The sequence below is a fragment of the Choloepus didactylus genome, chromosome 15 (genome assembly GCF_015220235.1).
Source record: "Choloepus didactylus isolate mChoDid1 chromosome 15, mChoDid1.pri, whole genome shotgun sequence".
Classification (NCBI taxonomy): domain Eukaryota; kingdom Metazoa; phylum Chordata; class Mammalia; order Pilosa; family Megalonychidae; genus Choloepus; species Choloepus didactylus.
The window spans coordinates 24,659,556-24,675,129 of NC_051321.1; the positions used below are offsets into that span (position 1 = coordinate 24,659,556).

The window sequence follows — 15,574 nt, forward strand, 5'->3', positions numbered from 1 at the left end:
ATTTAAATGACAGATTTTTCAAATGAGAAAACAAACTTGAATTCCTGGAATAAAAATTAATTAATCATAATGCAGTATTATTTACTAGTATTGATTGACATTATCTAATTCAGCATTTTTGCATGTATAATTATCAGAGATACTGGCTTATAAATTTCCATTATTGTGGCATGGTCATCTATTGTAATCAGTAATATGCTGACCTCATAAAATCAGTTGAAAGCTGTTCTATTTGTTTCCTATTCTACAAAGAGTAAGTTTAACAGTAGTATTATTTCTTCTTTAAATATAGGTAAAATGTCCTCTGTAATACATCTGGACTAGGAATTTTTGTTGCTTTAAGTTTTTCAGTTATAAATTTAATTTCTTTAACAAGCTTAGAGCTATGCCATTTTTTAAATTTCTTCATTTGTCAATTTTCACAAATTGTGTTCCTCAAGAAATTTGACCGTTTGATGTAGTGTCAATTTTATTGGCACAAAGCTATTCATAATATCCTTTGAGTATCTTTTCAATATCAATAGAATTTATAGTAATGTACCCCTTGCATTCATTTGTTCCATGTTTCTCTTATATTATCTTTGTACATAATATTTCTTTCTGTGTTTCAGTTGGGAAATTTTCTGTGCTTCAGTTGGGAAATTCTATTGTTCTAAATTCATCTTTACTAATCCTGTCTTCTGTTTGTCTCTCTTCCTATTCAATCTTGTCTATGAGTTTTATTTTTTTCAGTATTTTATTTGGTCAGTTCTAAAATGCCCATTTGATTCTTCTTTGGATTATGGATACCACTTCTGTATTGAAATCCCCTGTTTTTTTACCCATTTGGTCCAACTGTCTTCTATTTTCTTCATCATATTGTCATAGTTATTTTACATTCCTTAAAGGCTAATTCCATCTGTATGAGTCATCTATGAGTCTATTTCTATTGTATATTTCTTCTCTCTGCATGCACTATTATTATTGGATTCCAGACATTTTTTTATAATAGAACTGTGGAGGCTCCAACTTTTATCTTCCCCAGAGGTATTGCAAGGCCAAAAATTTTCATGTGCTGCCTTGATATTTTTGAGCCTCACAAGGCCCCAAAAACCTAACCACAAGTTCCCTTGCTCATCAGCTTTGCACCACTCAGTAAAAAAGTCTCCTATCTGGCGAGCTTCCCTAGCAGACAAACCCAGTGTACTCTATCCAGTCCTGAATCTAATGGGCTTCACTCCCCTACCAGCTTGCAAAATTATCCAGACAAACAAATCCCACCCTCCTGTGGAAGACAGGGTGCATCTCTCCTCTTATTAATACAACACCTACCTCTCATGGCCCTGCTTGTTGACTCTACTCCTGAATGCCACTCCCCTGTGGCCCTGCATGGAGTGGAGTGTCTTCTTCCCCTGACCTGTGCGTATATGTAACTGATAAACTTCTGTCATTTTCATCTGTCCAGTGTTGGGTGTCAGTGTTCATCCATCTCCAGAACCTTAGGGCAGGACTCCCTCTCACACCAATGGGGTAAAGAGGATGTGAACAAAACAATTGGCATCAGAATCAGGATAGCCCAGCCACGACTGACGACACCTGGGTAGCTTTAACTAACTGCTCTGTTGTTAATTAACTGCTCCCATAGGGTGGTGAGGATAGTCTGGGATGGAACTGCCAGTTGCTGGCCAGTTTGCTCTTTAGCTTGTGCCACTTTCTGTTGTCTCTCAGGTGCTACCATCTGTTCCCATCCTTAAGTGTCCTTCTTACCACCAAGGCCAGAAAAACTTAATTGACTATATTCTGTAAGCTGCTGTCTGTTCAGACCATGTCTAGTGGGTAGTCTCTGGGACTCCGGCCAAACAATCTGAGGCCGGGGTGCAATTGGCAAACCTCTGTAGGGGTGAAGGGAAGGGCAGTGATGACCCAGCTTCTGAGCCAGTCAGCACTGTCCTGCCTCCTGGAGGTCTGGCTAGAGCTCTTGAGGATAAAGATTACAGGGTACTGCATATCGCTTGGGACTGGAGGTTGATACGTGAGTGCGATCTTCTGGAAATAATTTGAAAAGTTCCTCTACACAGTCCTAGGGTCCACTTCATAAGGACTTGCAGAAAGGCACGGGCAGAATTACAAATGGCTCCCGCTTGCCTCCCCCCTCCACTCCTAAGAGTGGTTCTTGTTCAGGCAAGCATCCTTACCCTCTCCTATGCTACTGCTTCCCCGCTGCTGTTGTATTCTCCTAACCCCCAACATCATTGAGGTGCACATCCATGGCAGCTGGTGGCCCTAGCACTAATGAAAAAATAAAGGTGGGAGACGAGGCAAAGGGACATTTGGTATTCAACTGCCCTCCTAATACAAAATCCCTAGCCAATGCACCTGGGCTTTGCTTAGCACTGCTGCTTATCAGTATGCCAAAGGGCCTGTCCTGTGATCACTGGGCTTGATGGCCCCAACCAGGCCATAGACAAAATGACCTTACTGGATGTGGTCCCAATCCTGGGGAGATTGACTGATATTCCTCTGAGGAAAAGGACAGGTGCTTATGAGGCAGACCAGACCCCCTCAACCCCCTTTCCTCAGAAGGTCTGAAATATGAGTGATGGGTTGGTGACAGAAACTGAAATCCTTAACTCTCCATGGCCAGAAACCAAAAATGGGGGGTGGTAGGGGTGGCGGTGGGGGGCGGGGGGAGGCTGGGTTGAATTCCAAATGGCAGAGAAAAGTTAAGTCTGGGCTGTAGCAAAAGATGGTTTCTATTCACAGATGACTGCCTTGTAGGCCTGCTGTATTTCAACAAAGAAGCTAATCTTCCAGGTTTATAAAACAAAGCACATCAAAACAAACAAAAATACCCATCATACCCCGGTGTACAGAGAAGGAAATAATTCAAATCTGACTTAAGTCTGAGGTCCTTCAACCCTAAAATGTAACCATGGCCTTGGAGGAGGCGCATAACCCGTATGCTACTGTGTGAGGTTATTATATGGAGGAAGAAATGTATAAATGTGAGCTGGGTGCCGAGGACCTCACGGAAGTAGATCTAGTGACAGATAAAAGGTGGGGGAGGGAGGGAGAGAAGAAGGAAGGAAGGAAGGAAGGAAGGGAAGAACGAAGGAGGGAGAGAGAGAGAGGAAAAAATGAAGGAAGGAGGGAGAGAGGAAAGGTGAAAACAAACATGGATACAGGGAGAGGAAACAAACAAACAACAAAAAAACTGAAACAACTGAAAATCCAAAATTTACTAAAGTAATTTATACAACAAAAAGATAAAGAATAATGATTGGCTTTTGCACTTGGACAATACAGGTTCTGAATTACCTTCAACATGTAATGAAATATACCAATTTGCAAATCTTTATGAGCTTAATCAATTCTGAGGATCAAACAATAGTTATACGTAAGAATCCTGTTAAATTTAAACATGGTCCCCCCTATAATTTTAGTGGAGTAACTAAATAGAAAATAGAAAATAAATAGGTATGCCTCACCTTAACTATTGCTTTGCCTAAATATCCCATAGTTGTAGCACCCATTGCCCTAAAATATCCCAAAGTGGGCATGAATACTATGACCTAATGAATAATAAAATAAACTTATATTAAGCCTTTGACAATTAAAAATTGGCTTGACAAAAAGGGACCCCAGAGATCCCCTGCCCAGTTAAAATAGTTAATATGACACAATGTAAATTAAACCACCTTCACGTATTAAAACTTATTATATAAGACCTCATTAGTAAAGAGGTGATTATCCTCGCTGCTTCTCCACTTGACACCTAATTTTACCTGTTCTTAAACCTTACAAGTGTGAATAGTACTTCATGGTAGGTTACCACAACTTTCATGCTGTGGTGCCTTCCATTAAGGCCCCCAAACCTTAATTCCAATATTATTAAAATTATTGATTCCATCCTCTCAGCAAATGGTAAAAATTTTTCCATTATAAACTTGGCTAATATGTTCTGGTCAGTGCTTATTTCAACAGCATTGTAATCGTAATTTGCTTTCACCTCTGGAGGGACCCACTGCATGTTTTCCAGACTGCCTAATCTTGCCATCACCCATTGTCTTTGCAGACAGGATTTTAACTACATCCATCTTTCTCCAGGAGCACAGGTGTGACTTTATATTGATGGCATGCGCCTCCACGGAGATTCATTTGATGCACTCATTTAAGACATGCAGATACATGCAAAGGAGCTCACAGATACATACAAAGGAGCTCACAAATATGGCTTTTGAAAAAATATCACAAAACCATTTTTTAATCTAAAATCATTAACACCATTCAAGTCTTCCATTTTCTTGCAAGAATAAATATAAAAATGCAGTCAGTCTCTCTCATTTGTTTTGATCAGGATCAAGATAAGCTTTGTACATTGTGAATGCAATATTATCTTGTCAGTTTTTTTGTTTTTTGTTTTTTGTTTCTTAAGAAACCTAGATCATTTGCCCTGTAAAGTCTCCCACAGCCTGAATTTTGCTGAATGCATCACTATGGTGTTGTTTAACATGTTCCCCTCTTCCCTTTTATTTTCTGTAAAATGGTGATTAGATTTAGAGACTTGTTCATATTCATGTTCATTTTGGGGGGCAATAAAATATATTCTTGATGTTCTTGTGTACATTTATCATGAGATACAAAATTTTCAATTGTCTCTATTTTTGGAAGCACAATTAATTTGTTATTATTATTGCCACTATGGCCTTAATAATAGTTTCCCATTACACTGAAATTCAACCTGCACATGAAAGCAGCCCTATATTATTTACCACCATAACCCAAATGATAGCATAGTATCAGGCACAAAGAATATTTTCAATGCATATTTAATTGAGTGAATGAATGAGTATGTATCCTACAGTTTGAATTGTTATGATTTGGAATCGTCAAGTTGATCTTGGCATGCTGCGTTAAGAGGCCCATGTCTGTCCCTTCTTGACTGGGCTAACAGTTATGTCACAATTGATGCTGATGTTCTGAGTTGATGTATCTAACCCCATCATTCCATGTGCCATCGAGACTTACGAGCTGATGGAGTAATTTAAACCTAAAATTTATGACTTCCTGGAAGCTGGTTGTGGAGGTATGTTCATATGCTTCTCAGCTATACCATTTTCTGCCTGTTCAAACTGCACCAAAGGTCTTTATTTACCTCCGCTTAAGTCTAAGCTCACTGAATCCAAGCAAACTGTGGCCCGTTTGGTCTAAGTTTATAATGTGAGAAGCTACAGTTCGGTTGAGAATTTAGTAAGCTCAGTTAACTCTAATGCTATTTTCTTCCCTTTATTCAGCAGACACAGATAATTTCCATAAATACAGATTTGAGTAAAGTTTTTGTCTTTACTGCTTTTACTGTATTTTCTGTTATTTGAGTCACACACTGTCAAATTACACCAACTTAATTGTTTCCTAACCTCCAATTGGAAATAATTTATACCTTTTGCCTTGATTCTCTCTGCCTGCAATACAAGGTCCAAATGCAAAACAGGCCTGGAACCCTGCAATTTTGTAGGGCAGTTCTACATGAAGTTGATAAATCATGCAGGCAGAACTCATTTATCAAAAATACATTCACTTGAATCAAAGTTGCTCTGTGTGCAGGGGTACTGGGCTGGTTAGCCAACTTTTACTAAATAATTTATTGAACCCTGATTTGTTTGAAATGTAACAAAAAAGCAGCTCATAGCAAAATTAAATAAAAGTCTCTATTTCTGGGAACAGTACACTGGAGGAAATGTGATTATAGCTCATCATAATATCATAAATGCTGAATTCAATAGTCAAACGTTTCCTGGTGTATTACAAAATAGACATACTAAACAGAGTTTAATATATTTTTTATTATAATTCTTGATTTAAAAATGGTTGGTATTCTCTACTCCTGCATACATCTCCTTTCTTGCTGCTACTGAATAGAAAATAATAATAATCACATATGATGGAGATAGGACCTTTAGTTTTGACCCGCCTTCCTGACTGCACTGCAGTGCCTGAGACAACACTGTCACCTGTCTCCACAATGCTTCAGTATTCAAAAGAAGATCCAGTTCCTGTGACTCATTAATTACAAGGTCTCTGTTAATATTCAAGAACCAAGATGTGTCCTAATTTGAAATAATAAATAATTATAGGGACAGTGCTGCATTCAGGGTTATGGGCTGGCTCTTAGTTCTATCTCCAGCAAATGGTGCCCCAACAGCTAGGGGTGGGCATTGTACAGTGATTAGGTGGGCAGGCTCCAGAGTTGAGCTGCTCTACGTTTTTACATACCAGCCCACTCACTTACTAGCTGGGTGAAATTGGACTAGTAAGTAGCTATTCTATACCTCAGTTGCCAAATTCTAAAATAGAGATTTTCACAATTTGCAGTCTAATAGTAACATATGAAATTTGAATACTGTCACTCTTACCTTGGACTTTAGCTTATATTTTCAATTCTTGGTGGTTTTATTATCTAATTTCCTCAATTCTTTCTCATTATATTCAGAAATAGAAGCTTTATGATCTTTTGTTTTGTTTATTTGAATGCAATCAGTATCCTCTCTTTTCTGAGATTATTGATTTTATTTATTCCAACATCTTTGGCCATTTGTTCTCTTTAGTCTGTTTCTTTAAGAATCATTTTGTTTTCTGCTTATTAAGTTCTGCTTTTTGTTCATAATTCTTGATGTACTCAGCACTTGGTGTGTATGTTAGGGTTCTCCAGAGAGAAAACACACACATACACACACACAGAACTATTAAGATATTTATTGTAGGAATTGGCTCATGTGACTGTGGGCATTGGCAAGTCCAAATTCCTTAGGTTAGGCCCAAGTTGGAAACTTCAGTGAAGGTTAGGTTGGATTCCCCAGGAGAAGCTGGCTGGCTGAAGTAGAGGCAGGAACTGACTCAGTTCTGGCTGTAAGACCTCCAACTGAGTGGTTAAGGAGACTCCTCTCATTGCTGAAGGTAATCTCCTTTGTTGGTTGTAGATGCAATCAGCCTTAGATGGAATAAACTGACTATAGATGCAAATCCATCTATGAAATGCACTTGCAATAACAATCAAGCCAGTTCTTACTTGACCAAACAACTGAATGTCATAACCTAGCCAAGTTGACACATGAAATTAACCATCACATGATGATTCTTTGTCATTTGATCACTTTCAGAGCTGTCTTCTCCTTCAGTGTCCCCAGTTGCTTGTCTGATTTCTTCTGCTGCTATATTTCAGATATTCTTTGCTTATTATCTACAGATTTAAGTTATGAGATTTTACTGCATTGCTACTGTTTTCCTTTCTGGAAGTACCATGAGATTTTGGGAGAAATGGGTGATAGACCATGGGCTCAGTCTGTCATCTTTATTTGATCTCCTTTACTCATTGATTTTATTTTTTGTGAAAGAGGAAGGAGTGTATCCCATGAGAATGAGAGAGATTCAAGAAATAAGCCTCTAAGATCATAAAAAATTATGAAAGAAGCAAAATATGAAGAAGCCCAAAAGGTTTATCAAAACCAATGGGTCAAGCTCTCAGCGTGCAAATATGTAACTAAAAAAATGAGCAAGCACCATCGAGGGCAGCAGGTACAATTGGCATGCAATGTGAGGTCACTAAACATATACTTGTTTACCTGAATCTGATTCTTAGGAATCAGTGCAGTACCATGAATAAGCCAGCTGTTCAAAAAGGATGTGTACAGCAGAAAATAATCACCAGGACCTGCTTGTCATCTTATGAGAATTTAGAAAATAAACCATTGACATCACTCTGTCTTCTCCTCCCAGATCCTGTAGTTGCTGTCATCAGAGATGTCTTATATTGCTGATCTGAAGTCTGGACAATTCTGGAGGGTAAGCAGGCATGTAAACCAGATCTCCTATGGGGAATATGGATTATTTTTGTCTTTTCCAAAGTAAAGAGGGAATGAAGAATTTCTATTATTCCTAGAAATTGACTAGGAAAGCCTCTTAAAGGCTTTTTTCAGAATGTTTAGTGAAGATAATTTGAAGAGATCAAGGGTTTCCAGGACTTTAAGACTAGCCAAAACAAAGATTTTACTAGGGATAAAAATAATAATTTCATGAATGGGATGATTCATAAAATAATATATGTGTAGTCCAAAGACCAGTTGGTAGTGAGTTCTCAAAATTTTCCCATTTTTATTTTGAGCTTTGTGCCTTTTGTTAGTTGGTTCGAATATTCAAGTGGCTCACTTTCTCCCTGCATGATAATTGGCAATTTCTGAGGCAACTATTTAAACTCAAGCACATCTCTATGGTGAAGTGGCTGCAATTTCGTGTGGGGCAAAATAGCCACATCACACTTCTCTTCAGAATTTAATGATGGGGATAAAATTACTTTGAAATGATTCTCTGACTTCAATATCAGTCAGGATAGTTAAAGCACACAGAATTTGAAATCCTATTCTTAATCATTAAAATAAGTAAAGTGATCTTCATATAAACTTTAGCCACTTCTAGAACGTTAGTACATATGAGAAATTAATTCTTTCCTGGAAATGAAAACTAAAATGTTTAAAAGAATATCCCAGCTGAAGTGAAATCAGGAGACCACACTTTAAGTTTTGTGACAAAGCTGAAATTTGTCAATCTGATGGCCCAATTAAGACAGACCACTGTGTTATTTGTTTACATTTTTTAGATCTGACAGAGCACCATTTCATTCCACTTTTTTTTTCTTCATACACCTCCATATCTGTTAACTTGTATTCAATGATCAAGACACTAATTAAGGAAAATTCTTTAAAAATCTATTTGTGAAAGGGCATTGATGCAAATGTGCCTAAACATTAATATACATACTTTCTCAGTAGCTTTTTCACTGGCTGTTCAAACATAATTAAAACCTCTTTGGAGAGGGAAAAAAGCTTCATTCTCTTTGAAATATATAGTTTAAACTAATTTTTAACACTGCCTTTATCTTCATTGTTTCCTATTGAAATGAGTTATCATGATTAAAAGGAGATGTGACCATAGAGGGACTTGCTGATGCCTTCCAACTGTAGGAAAGAAGTCCCTGCTGCGATTTGACCAGGGACACCCCTGTTGTCTCCCCTCCTGGCTAGGCTGGCCAAGAATTTCACAGGCATCTTCTGCCCTTGCATTTCAGACATTCGTGTCTTCCATCTGGTTTCTACTGAGAGTAGCATTGTTCAAAAATGGTAATATAAGGAACCAATGATACATATTAAATTCAATTTTTAAAATTAGATTTAATTGTATGTAGTTATATTTGAATAGATAATGCATTTACATTGTTTAAGATTCACTAGGTGCAAAAGTTATAAAGTGAAAATTCTGCCTCTCACTCCTTACCTCCAGTTCCAGCTATCCAATTTTCTTCCCTAGAAGAAACCAGCATTATTACTTTCTTTTGTATTCTTCAGCAGACACCATTTTTCCCCACTTTTAGAGAAATGCATTGTGGTTGTATTTTTTTTCAGTTAACAATATATCTTATAGATAGCTCCTTAATTTACAGAACAATTTCTCATTAAAAAATAGAAAGAAAACTGTAATATTCTGTTATATGAATGTGGAATAATTTATCTAGCCTTACTAATTGACAATTACAATTTTTTAAGTTTTGTTATTATGAATGATAGGGATGAAAGATTAACCTGGAAAGGTAGCATAGGGCCAAATCATAAAGAGACGTGGCTAAGGATTTTGGAGGGAGACATTAACTGTGTTTGGGTAGGTAAGGGAAGTAACATAATTAAGACTGTTTTGTGAAAAATCAGTTCAGTGACAACATTTGGAGTATTGAAAGGAAATCAAGGAACTGTACAAGTGCATGCTCAGAAATCTATCTTTAAAGCATTGGTCCTGCTTTAAAGAGGCTTCTTTTCCTGTGTGTGTGTGTGTGTGTGTGTGTGTGTGTGTGTGTGTGTGTGTGTGTGAGATTGACAGTGAAACTGAAACTGAATCTTGAAGAAACAAGACTTATCTACTCTTGGTAAACTAAAAGTACCAGCCAAGTACCAAAATGCATCTGGTGAGTTTGTTGTGGTTTTCAATGTGATTTCATATGTCATCTAGCTAGCCAGGCAGCATGATGAGAAAGACCATGATATTGTCTTCACCCTGATTGGCAGTGTTGTGAGAATGAGGTGTTTGTTGAGACCTCCACCATTGGTACTAACCCATGAACATGCCGTGGGGATTGGCTGGAAAGGCAATTGTGAGGTTTCCCATAGAGGACACGGAGGGCATGCCTGGATACCTGGGACCCTTGCCTAACTTATTCCTTGGAAAATATCTAGCCACAAATACATTTTAAAAATCTATAATGTAAATTCAATTTACTAAAAATATAATGAATTAAGTGACCTAAATAAGATTCTAATCGTGTTTTAAACTGGTATATTTAATTACAATGGCTAGGAAGAGAGGGTAGAGGGTGCATGAGAGGATTTTGATGTCCTTACCAGCACACACACACCTTTCTCTTTTGCTACTGCAGGCTGAAATTTATAAATGGGCTTCCTTGCTCATGAATGCTGGGGTGAGCATTGATCACAAATGCCTTTGAAGCTCTGACCTCTGTATTCAGAATTGACATTTAAATTTAACATCTGAGTATTCATATTCGTTGTTTTTTTTTTTTTTTCATTTGTCACAGATGAAATGCCCTTCCTGTGGGAATGGGGTATGCATTGCCACAGCCATTTCAATTATAGATGACATCTGAGCTATCATTTGAATCTGCGATGTTGAGCTCTCGGCCAATTGAACGAGGGAGGTACAATTCACATTTGGCAAATTTGTCTTTAGTTTATGGTTTTAGAGTTGGCTATATGCAAATGAAGATGTAAAAAAGAAATGAAGGGACTTCCTGGAACTTCTGGTATGGTTGAATAAGCTCCTACTGGAATGATCCTCTTAAGGTAAACAACTATAAATTCTGAACACATTAAATACATATGCACACACACATACATATGAATATGCACTGGGGACAACTTTAGCTTATAGCCGCTGGAAGGTTAGGGGACAATCCCAGAGGTGAGAGAGTCAGAGAGAGGTAGGAGAGAACAAAACTGTGTTTGTAAAGCATGCCTAAATCTCTATCCGGATACATGCAAATGTGTAGTATACTACAAAAAGCCCAGCTAAGGATAAAATAACTGATCTGAGATTTGAGTTGCCCAAAAGATAGTTTGAGTTTAGTTTAAACAACTTATGGCCTATTATGCACATACACATGTACACACACAAACACGTTATTCAAAAATACAATATAAAATCACTCCAAGAAAGAGAAAAATGTGACCTATCTTAAAAGAAAAGACAAGAAACATACAGTGACTTTGAGGTGACAGAGATTTTGATATTATTCAGCAAGTATCTGAATAAAGGCTAGCATAAATACGTTCAGTGAAATTACATATATATTCTTGTAATGGATGAAAAGTTAGGAAATATCAACAGACAAACAGAAACTGTATAAAATAAAAATTTAGAATTGACAAACAAAATATATGAAATTAAATGAAACATCCTGGATGGGGTTAACTTCAGAAAGGATATAAAAAAGGAAAAAGTCAAAAACCTGCAACACAGATCAATAGAAATTATCCAATCTGAAGAACAGGGAGGGAAATAAACTAAGGGAAAATGTCAAAGACTCATGGCCCTTTAAGGAAATATCTAATTGTATACCATATACGTGATTTGAATCCTAGAGGGAGAGGAGTGAAAGAGACAGAAAATATATTCAAAGAAATCACAGATGAAATTTTCACAAATTGGAGAAAGACAGAAATCTACAGATTCAGAAACTCACAGCAAAACCCAAACATAATAGTTAACCTGCTAAAAAAGAAATACAAAAGCAAAGTCTTTAACACAGGGAGATTATAATGACACATTACTTTCACAGTGGTTTGTATAACTGTTGACATCTCATTAGAAACAGGATGCCACACACAGTGGGATAAGCTCTTTAATGTGTGTTTGTGTTGGGCAGTGCTGCATTCGGATGTGTATTTTCGGCAAAAATATCTTTCAAGAATCAAGATTAAATAAAAATATTTCCAGATAAAATAAACCTATTGCAAACTGTAACCAACAGATCCCTAATACATACATTTTAAAGAAAGTTACTTAGAAAGAAGAGTAAAATCAGAGGGTAAATCAGTTATTCACAAAAATAAATGGAGAACATGAGATTTGGCAAATATATGGGTAAGTATAACAGAATATATTCTGTCCTCCTAATTACCATAACTTATATAGGGTGTTTAAACTAAATATTATAACATTCACTTGGATGTTTCTCATATCTCTATATATGGTGCATATGAAACTACAGAAGAAAGGCTAGGAAAATTAAATGACCTGTATGTTGCAAGGTTTATACATTTTAGTTGAAGGGGTATAATAATATTTACTCTAAGAAAACTGTGAAGAATTTTTAAAATGTTGTATACTCTACAGAAATTATTTTTAAAAATACTGCAAGTTGACATGGATAAAAACAAATATAAATTAAGATTAAATTTTAACAATTATTCAAATAAGGTAAGAAAGTTGAAACAAATAAGAAAAAAAAAATAGAGGTGGTAAAGAGAAAATATATAGTAAATATAAATAATAGGCATACATTCAACCAGATCAAAAGCTGCATCAAATGGCAAGGGCATAAAAACTCTAGTTAAATAGCAGACATTATCAGAATGATAGAAAGTAAGAGCCAACTCTAGGATGTCTCAAGTGACATATATTAAATATAAAGACATAGATATGTTAAAGGCCAATGGGTAGAAAGTTATGGCATTCAAACTATAAACAAAATAAATTTGAAAAAGTATATTAATAACAAAATAGGCTTTAAAACAAAATGTGATAGCAGAGGTTAAAAAGAATGTTTAATGATAAAAGCATGGCTTCATCAGGAAGAAAGTCGTAAATGTATATGTGCTTAATAGTAGAGCTCCAATTACATAAGGCAATAACTGACATATTTAAAGGATTAATAAACATTTATAATCATAAATGCAGATATCACTTATTTATAAAATAACTAGACTAAAAGAAAAAAGATGTGGATAATCCAAATAACATTGTCAAGCACTTTGAACTAATTGATGTTTATGGAACACTATACCTGACACCAAATAAAGTGGATTTATCATTTTGCATATTGTAATCTTTAGTTATCAGGTTACCATTTTTAATACTTTACATATTAGATATGTTTAATGAACAGTTCATTCATAATGGGCCCATTTTCCTTTAAACCCTTGAACTTATTAATGATACCTGTTTTAAATTTCTTATCTGCTAATTCTAACATCTGTATCATCTTTGGGAATATTTCTCTTGATAAGTATTTCTCACAGCTATGTGTTACATGTCCTTGCTTTTCCGTATTTTTAACATTTTATTGTATGTTTGAAATGGTGGATGCTACATTGTTGAAATTCTGTTTGCCATCTTCTTTTTGCTATCTTCCTGTAAACAGTATTGTGCTTTTTCCTTGCAATTAGTTAAGTTACTGGCAGATCAGCTTGATCATGTAAAAGTTTGGTCTTAGGCTTTTTTTTGGGGGGGGGGGGGGCTAAGTAGCCCTAAAGCACCCCTCTTAATGTCTGCCATTTTTGGATTCTACTCAGAACTCCGACATCTCCCAACATCTGTACTACCTCCCAGCCCTCAGTCGCTGTTTTGTGCCAGATCTCACAGATTCCTACTCTTCACATGTGCAGTTAAATCTTAGGCCAAAATCTCAAGGGGAACTGTGGTAGACTGAAACATGTGCCCACAAAAATATATTCAAGTCCTAACCCCAGTCCTACAGGTATGGACTCATTTATAAATAGATCCTCAAAGATCCAGTTTGGTTGAGGCCAAATTGAATCTGAGTTGAGCCTTAATTCACATGACTGGAGTCCTTATAAGCAGAGGATGTTCAGAAGCAATCAGTGAATAGGAACCAAAGGAGGTGGTTCTGCTGATACAAATTTTGCAAAAACCTTGTTGGTTTTGATACACTTCAGGTGGGTCCATACCATCAGACAATAGAACTTTCCAACAGATGCTTGGATAACTGCATTTCCAATCCTGATTTCCACTGAAATGACTAACTGAATCCATGTTCAGCCACACCCTCTAGCTAAGGATTGTTCATTTAAAACCTCATGCAGAGCATTGTCCTCTGAGGACTTGTGTCCCAAAAGCTCAGGGAGGTTCCTGATAGAACCACTTCCAGCCCTAGTCTCAGAGCATGCTACATGGATACGATGAGAATTTTCAAAGTCATCAATTTTGTTCCTTTGTGCGTAAGAGTTTAATTCCAGCTTATCTCTTTCCTCTCTCATTTTACGATAAGCCCTAAGGAAAAATCACTTAGCTTGGAAATCTCCTCAGCCAAATATCAAAGCTCATCGCATTCAAGTTCTGTTTTCCATCCAACATCAGAACACAATTTCAAGTTCTCTGCCACATTATGACAAGGATCACTGTTCCGGTTTGCTAGAGCTGCAAAATACCAGAAATGGATTGGCTTTTATAAAGGGGATTTATTAAGTTACAAGGTTATAGTTCCAAGGTCATAAAAGTGTCCAAACTAAGGCATCAACAAGAGGATACCTGCACTGAAGGAAGGCCAGCGGTGTCCGGAACACCTCTGTCAGCTGGGAAGGCCCGAGGCCTGGTCCTTTGCTCCCAGGTCCTTTGCTCCCAAGTTGCGTTTCAAAATGTCTTTTTTCAAAATGCCTCTGGGCTTCCCTCTCTCTTAGCTTCTTTCAGCTCCCTGCTTGGTTCTCCTCAGGCATTTCTCTCTAAACATCTGGGAGTTTTCTCTCAGCTAGTCTGGGCAAACTCTGGATTACGTATCTTAGTTTCTCTCCAAAGTGTCTCTCTCAGCTTCTCTGAGCTCCTTCTCTCTGTGTGCTCTCTTAAAAGACTCCAGTGTTCTAATCAAGACCTGCTCTGAATGGAAATGATCTTATTAAAAGGTCTCACACTAATCAAAAGACCAATAATTCTGCCACTGCAAGACTGCATTAAAGAACATGGCTTTTGTGAGTGACATAACAGATTCAAACAAGCACAGTCACCATTACTCCAGTTTCCAATAGCACATTCATCATTTCCTTCGACGACCTCTTCAGAAGTATCTTTAATGTTCTTATTTATATCAGCAGTCTCTTCCAAGCAAGCTAGGCATTTTCTATCAAGCATCTCACATTTCTTCTCGCCTCTACATATTGCCAGTTTCCAAAGCCAAAGCTCTTTCCACATTTTTAGGTATTTGTCATAGCAGCACCCCACTTTCCAGTACCAGAAACTGTTTCAGTTTCCCAGCAGCTAAATTAAATACCATACAATGGGTTGGCTTAAATAATGGGGATTTATTTGCTCATGGTTTTGAAACTAGGAAAAATCCAAAACTGAGGCATCAGCAAGGCAATGCTTTCCCTGGAAGATGTGGCATTCTCTGCCTGGCTGTCAGTGACCCTGGGTCCTTGGCTTTTCTGTCGCATGGTGAGCACATCATAGAAATGTCTTTTCTTTTCTCCTCTGGGTTCTGTTGGCTTCCGGTTTCTTGCTCTTCCTGTGGCTTCTCTCTGTGGCCCTC

The 15,574-nt window shown here is 37.1% G+C and overlaps 1 long non-coding RNA gene across 1 annotated transcript in view; it reads left to right on the forward strand.

The window, feature by feature from the left end:
* Positions 1 to 15,574, forward strand: part of LOC119510942 — a 412,157-nt gene that overhangs the window by 284,070 nt on the left and 112,513 nt on the right. Inside the window, exon 2 of the long non-coding RNA XR_005212075.1 lies at positions 7,753 to 7,818. This is a non-coding gene — a long non-coding RNA (uncharacterized LOC119510942). The remainder of the gene's footprint in view (positions 1 to 7,752; positions 7,819 to 15,574) is intronic.